The sequence below is a fragment of the Euprymna scolopes genome, chromosome 6 (genome assembly GCF_053919585.1).
Source record: "Euprymna scolopes isolate OS-2025 chromosome 6, ASM5391958v1, whole genome shotgun sequence".
NCBI lineage: Eukaryota > Metazoa > Mollusca > Cephalopoda > Sepiida > Sepiolidae > Euprymna > Euprymna scolopes.
The window spans coordinates 44,714,046-44,720,045 of NC_136487.1; positions in this window are offsets into that span (position 1 = coordinate 44,714,046).

Here is a 6,000-nt window from a genome sequence, read left to right on the forward strand (position 1 = left end):
GACGTGAATAAATAAATAGCTATGCATACCTAATTTCAATATATCTGCCCTTTTCTTTGTGTATCTGTCTGTTTGCTGCAGCCTTTCTCTCTGTCTCTCTCTCTCTCCCTTCCTCCCTCTATTTCTGTCTGCACATGTCTGTGCATCTTTTTCTATACGTTTATCTGTATCCCCCCCTTTTCTCTGCCTTTCTTTCTTTCGCCCTCTCCCAATATCTCGCATTGCCGTCTTTCGTTTTTCTCCGTACCCATGTTTGCCTCTCTGCTACCCCTCTATTTTCATTTCTCTCTCTCTCTTTCACTATCTTTCTCTCTCGCTGCATGTACCTGTCTGTGTATCTTTTTCTATCAGTCTATCTGCCTGTCTTTCCTCTTCTTTGTTTCTTTCTTTCTTTCTTTCTCTAAAGCTCTCTTCTCTCTGCCTCTAGCTCTCTTCCCATCTCTCTTTTGTTTTTCTCTGTATCCATGTCGGCCTCTTTGCCACCCCTCTATTTTCACTTCTCACACCTTCTCTCCTTCTTCTCCCTCCTCTCCTTTTCTCTTTGCCTGCACCTGTCTATGTATCTCTCTGTTAGTTTACCTGCCTGTTCTTTCCTATCTTTTTTCTTTCTTTTTCTTTTTCCTCCCTTCTCCGCCCCATTACTCTATATCTATGGTTGCCTGTCGGCCACCCCTCTCTTTCCTCGTCTCCCTTATCTATCTGCCTGCACCTGTCTGCGTATCTCTCTCTATCAATCCACTACTCTTTCCACCCCTCTCACCCCTCTCTTTTACGTCTCCCTATCTCTTTGTCTGCCTATTTGTCTCCGTTTTTGCTAATTAACTGATCGGTCGATTAAACGTTGTTTTCTTACCATCATGACGTCACAGTGGTTCGTCCCGTTGTTGACGTTTTTTTTTTCTCGATCTATTCGTGTAGTTGTTTTAACGCCCCCCCCCACATGACTCTGAAAACTTCTTCGCTTACAAGTTATTTTATTTATTTATTTATTCTGAATTTTCAGGCACTTTTCTTCATACTCTTATTTCTTTTTTTTTTTTTTTAGTTCTGCCTCAAATCAAATTCTTTGGGCGCTACTAAAAATTAAAAAAAATGAAACAAAATAAAAAAAACAATATGAATAAATGAACAAAACTTTATCCCTAACTCCCAACTGAGTCAACATCTCCGTAAAAAAAGGAATGCAAAAAAAAAAAAAAAAAAAAATCGTTGACTCACATTTTGACTTGATAAAATCACAAAAAATAAATTAATGTACAATTTATATAAATTTTAATAGAATTTAATAGAATCACCTTCGCCTTTCCTGGCACAAAGTGTAACTTGACATGTAGCAGTTATAAATAATGACTTATGCGCTAACATGTAGCTGTCATAAAGAATGACTTATACGTTGACATATAGTAAGCATGAATAATGACTTTGACGTTGACATATATCACGCATATGAAATGGCTTAGACGTTGACATGTACCAGGTATAACTAATAACTTCTTTTCTCTCTCAAAGAAATGCAACTCTAAGCTTATCGATTTCATTTGTGCCCTAAAAGATTACTCCAGTCCCTTCGAGAATCACGATCGGTCATAAAGGAGATGCCTGAAAGCAACGAGGAAAGACGTTCACTTTCTCTCTCCCGTGCCTGTTCACTGAACGTCTAATGGGACTTGCTAGGCTAGGCCATTGCTGACATGACCCTTTTCTTTGCTAATTGCGGTATAATGCAGGTCCTGTGCAGTTCTAGGCGGTCGACTCTCCCAACTTATGCCTTTATTTGAAAGGGGTTAGTATTGCTACAGAATAATACTGACTAGGGAGCCCGGGCATTTTTTATTACGACAGAATATTCCTCTTCGGGACACTGACATTTCAACAAAACTTTCCGACCCTTGTGTCACATTTCCCTCTGTGGGGAAGAATTAAATATCTTCTTCGCATGAAAAAAACTTTTCACGCACTTCTGATTCTGATCGGATCACCGAGGTTTAAGCGTTAGTCCTATTTACTTGCTTCTTAACTGGGGCGGAGTTAGACGTAAGGTCAGTTTTTAATGTGTGCAAAATTGAGCTCCCATAAAGGGGCGCTCTGGTTTGGAACGAAAGTGACATTTTTTTTAGTTGTTGGATTTCTCTTTCACCAGCCGAGGACAGAATGATCAAAGTGAAGTATTAGAACAGATACTACATTTTGTCCATAACCAAAAGATCAGCAATCAGGTTTCAGCGTTGTTGAGCCTGGTCAGTATTTGGATGAGTAACTATCCTCCACTCTATAATAAATATCAACATATACTTATTTTCATGTTTTTTTTTTAGCTCTATGTCTTTTTTCTGGTAGAGTTTCTCTGGCATTTCTGTTGTTATTATTGGATTCGTTATAGTTATTTAGTATTTAATACTATGTACTGCACTATTTTTGATACCTAACGGGGGTATGATCCCTGAAAGTTGGTAGATTCTATTAATAAACGCTACCAATATTACGTGACGAATCAAATTGAACCACGTTCTGCTATCAACCAATCGGAAACCAGAATTGCTTCATTAAAATTGATTTTTTAGCATTCTAGCACATAGAACATAATCTTTTCGTGTCAACATGAGAAGGATCTTTTACTCTTTGGCTGAAAAAATTATAAAGTTCAGAACCTGTACAGAACAGTTGCCAACTCAAAATTCTTCATATCCAGGACTTGTATAGAATAGTTACCCATTGAAAACTGTTCTGAAATTAAACATGGCTTCCAATTCAAGACTATGTATTTTTAATGGCCTTTCCGTTGTTATTATTGGATTCGTAAGAGCTATTTACTATTTTATATTATGTTTCTTTTTATGCCATTCACATTCTCGGTACAGTAATAACTGATCTTAACATTGGTCCTCTTTATAACGTTGTCAAGTGTACTGCATCTACGACAATGCATAGCTATTAATTTTTAGAGTAATTTATTCAATCGGCATAATTGCTTCATTATTGTAGGGTTATTGAACCTAACGATGTTGCATTTTTGATTGTTTATTTGTGTTTGTGTTTTTATTAGATGTTAATTTATCCATGAGTCCACCATTTCTTTGGACGGTTTGTTATACTATTTTATGTTGGTTGAATATATATGTACATAATCTTGAAATTGGAAGAGTATTTATTAATATATAGTTTTAATTTATATCAATGTACTAGGATTAAAAAATGCGTAGGTTTTTTTTTTTTTGAAAATTAGGAAGGATAGGAGTGTTACATGGAAAAGAGCTGTCCCCTTTCCATGTCAATAAGAATATTAGATAAGTGAAAATGAGATTAGGATAAGCCTAGAATCGAACCCTGTAGGCAAGGATAAGAAATGGAATGTTAGAAATTAATTCGATTGTCCGATTCTTTTAGAAATACGAATATTAAAATGTCAGTTAAAAGAATGGACAATGCAAATTAAAAATATATTGTTTAAAAATAGGTGAGGATTCTTTAGTTTGCCAGAAGTGTGTTTGGACAAACATAGGAAAAGCCACGTGAAATCAGTCACGTTTGAAAACACACTTCTGACGCCATAGACAAAGGACATTTCTTCATATAGGATTCTATGGGTTCGAATTTCAGTCAGTAAGCAAAAGAGAAAGTCATTCAGTCGGGGAGTTGATCAGCCATGAGTTGACATAGTCAGATGGAGATGAGAGTCCCTTAGAGGCGAAGGGTAGAAGATTAGATATGTAAATACAAACTGATTTCTGATGTCATCGACCGGCCGATCAGATGAATAAAGAAACCATCATTATGTTGTAACTGTTGTCTTGTGTTATCCTTCATTACGAACAAAGGTAATTGTGTTTATCATCTTATAATGAACATTGTGTAACCCTTCGAAGATTATTATCTCCCCTCCTCTGTGTTAAGAACTGCATCATACATCGCTCAGTCCGTATTTAATATGAAACCTCCAAGAATTGTCACAGTCGTCATCATGAGGTAATATATATAAATGTCATCATTCTATCTGTGCTAAAAACTGCTATATATGAAGTTCTCAAGCATCCCATAACTATAAATATCTCCCTCTCATCACCAGTGTATTATATGTTCCCAATATGAACTCTCGTCATCTTCCAATATGTTCCCTATGTAACACCAGACACATGAAGTACCTCCGTGTGAAATTTCATAAAAATCGGCCCAAAGTTTTCGAGTTCATAGGGAACTCTCTCTCACACATAAATATGGTCGAACATTCTGGCATGAGATAAATAATTCAATGTTGAATTTAAAAGAAATAAATAAAAATACAGAACGCACCAAGATTCCCCCTCCCCACAACCACCGCCACCACCACCGCCACCACCACCGCCACCCAACATACCCTTTAAATATCGGCATAAAAACAGACTGACTGACTAGCACCCTCTTCTTTTTACGCTATGAACTCAAGAAAGCTAAGACACTTTTCTATCCGTAACTTTTGAAGTCTACTAACATCTGCGTATTGCAAACTTTTTATTTTTTCCTTATTTCAGCTTTGACTTTAATCCTGAATATTTGTCTCGTTTTCTTTTTATTTATCTTTTTTCCTAAATGTTTTTGTCAAATATACTATTATTAACCAATACTTTTTCCTATATTTAAAACGAGAAAAAAAGTCTCCTATGAAATTGAACATTTCCCAACATATACCTACATATTATCTGAACTCAAAAATACGCGGCTTTTTTCTCTCTAAAGTATGAATTACTTCTAGCTAGTCTAAACTTAATACGCAACCCTAAAGGTATAACTTCTTAACCAGTTTTTTAAACGAGTTAAAATAACTATACTTTCCAATATGATAAAAGTTCCATTATAGCATATTTATTATGGCGTGGAGCTGGAATGGTCGAACATTCTAGATCCAGGTAGATAAAGGCAAAAGTATCCATGCATTAATATGGGAGGGTAGACTATCTTCAAGTAATATCCTAAACTGGGAATAGGGCAACGGAATTATAAAGTAGATATTAATAAGTCCTCTCACCTTTTTCTTTTTTCTTTTTTTTTTTAAATGGAGAGTAGATAATGCATGTGGATGTGTTATCGGCAGCTCTAGTAACTCTCACTTCTCCTCTTTTGGCCTTCAGTCCTCATTTCCAATGAGTGATTTTTCTGACAAAGAGCGAAGAAAAAGCTGTTTTCCAGGGGAAGTACTTTGTGAACAGTAGCTTGAGAAGTCGGAAAATTTCTGTTTCTATGTCTATCCTTGTGGTCATGTCATTAGTAAGGCTTCTGGAGGTAAACGTTTCATCTGGGCTGACGTTATCCGCCTGATAATCAGGGACCCGAACCTTGGATTAACCACTAAGGAGGCTGTCCTATCAGCAGGTGCAAAGTACCGGGGCTGCTGTACTGCCATTTGGTGAATGGATTCTGGACCATACAGTAGTTTCTAGTAGGGCCTCTCGATGCGATACTAGTGGGTAATTGTTACGGCTTTACCTTATCATGTGCTACAAAAAATTCTTGTTTTTTCTCTTTTACTTTCTCTCTCTCTGTCCTGCACCAACCAAGTCTATCGACCTGTTTCAAAAATCACAAAACCTTAACATGACAAATCTAAAAAAACAACAACAAAAAAAACACGAATAAACCTAGAACCCCATCTTCAAACGTAGACCCCTACTACTAGGTCTCCTTCTCCAACATCAGGGGTCTACGTTTCAACCTTCCAGAGGTTGAAACCCAATTACAGGAGACGAAACCGGACATATTCTTTCTAAGTGAAACTGGCATAGGGTCAACCACTTCCCTAGATGAATTCATAATTAAAGGATACTCTAACTTAACATCTAAATCTGGCCCCCAAGATCGCCATGGGCATGGAATATGTGCCTACATTAAGGGTGGCTTTCCATGTGGTAGGGATATCTCCAGAGAAGACCCTAATTTACCTTATATGTGCTTCCGGGTTGCACTAGCTTACACCGCCGCATTTATATTTGCCCTTTATAGCCCCCACAACAGTGGAGTTACTATCTTTAA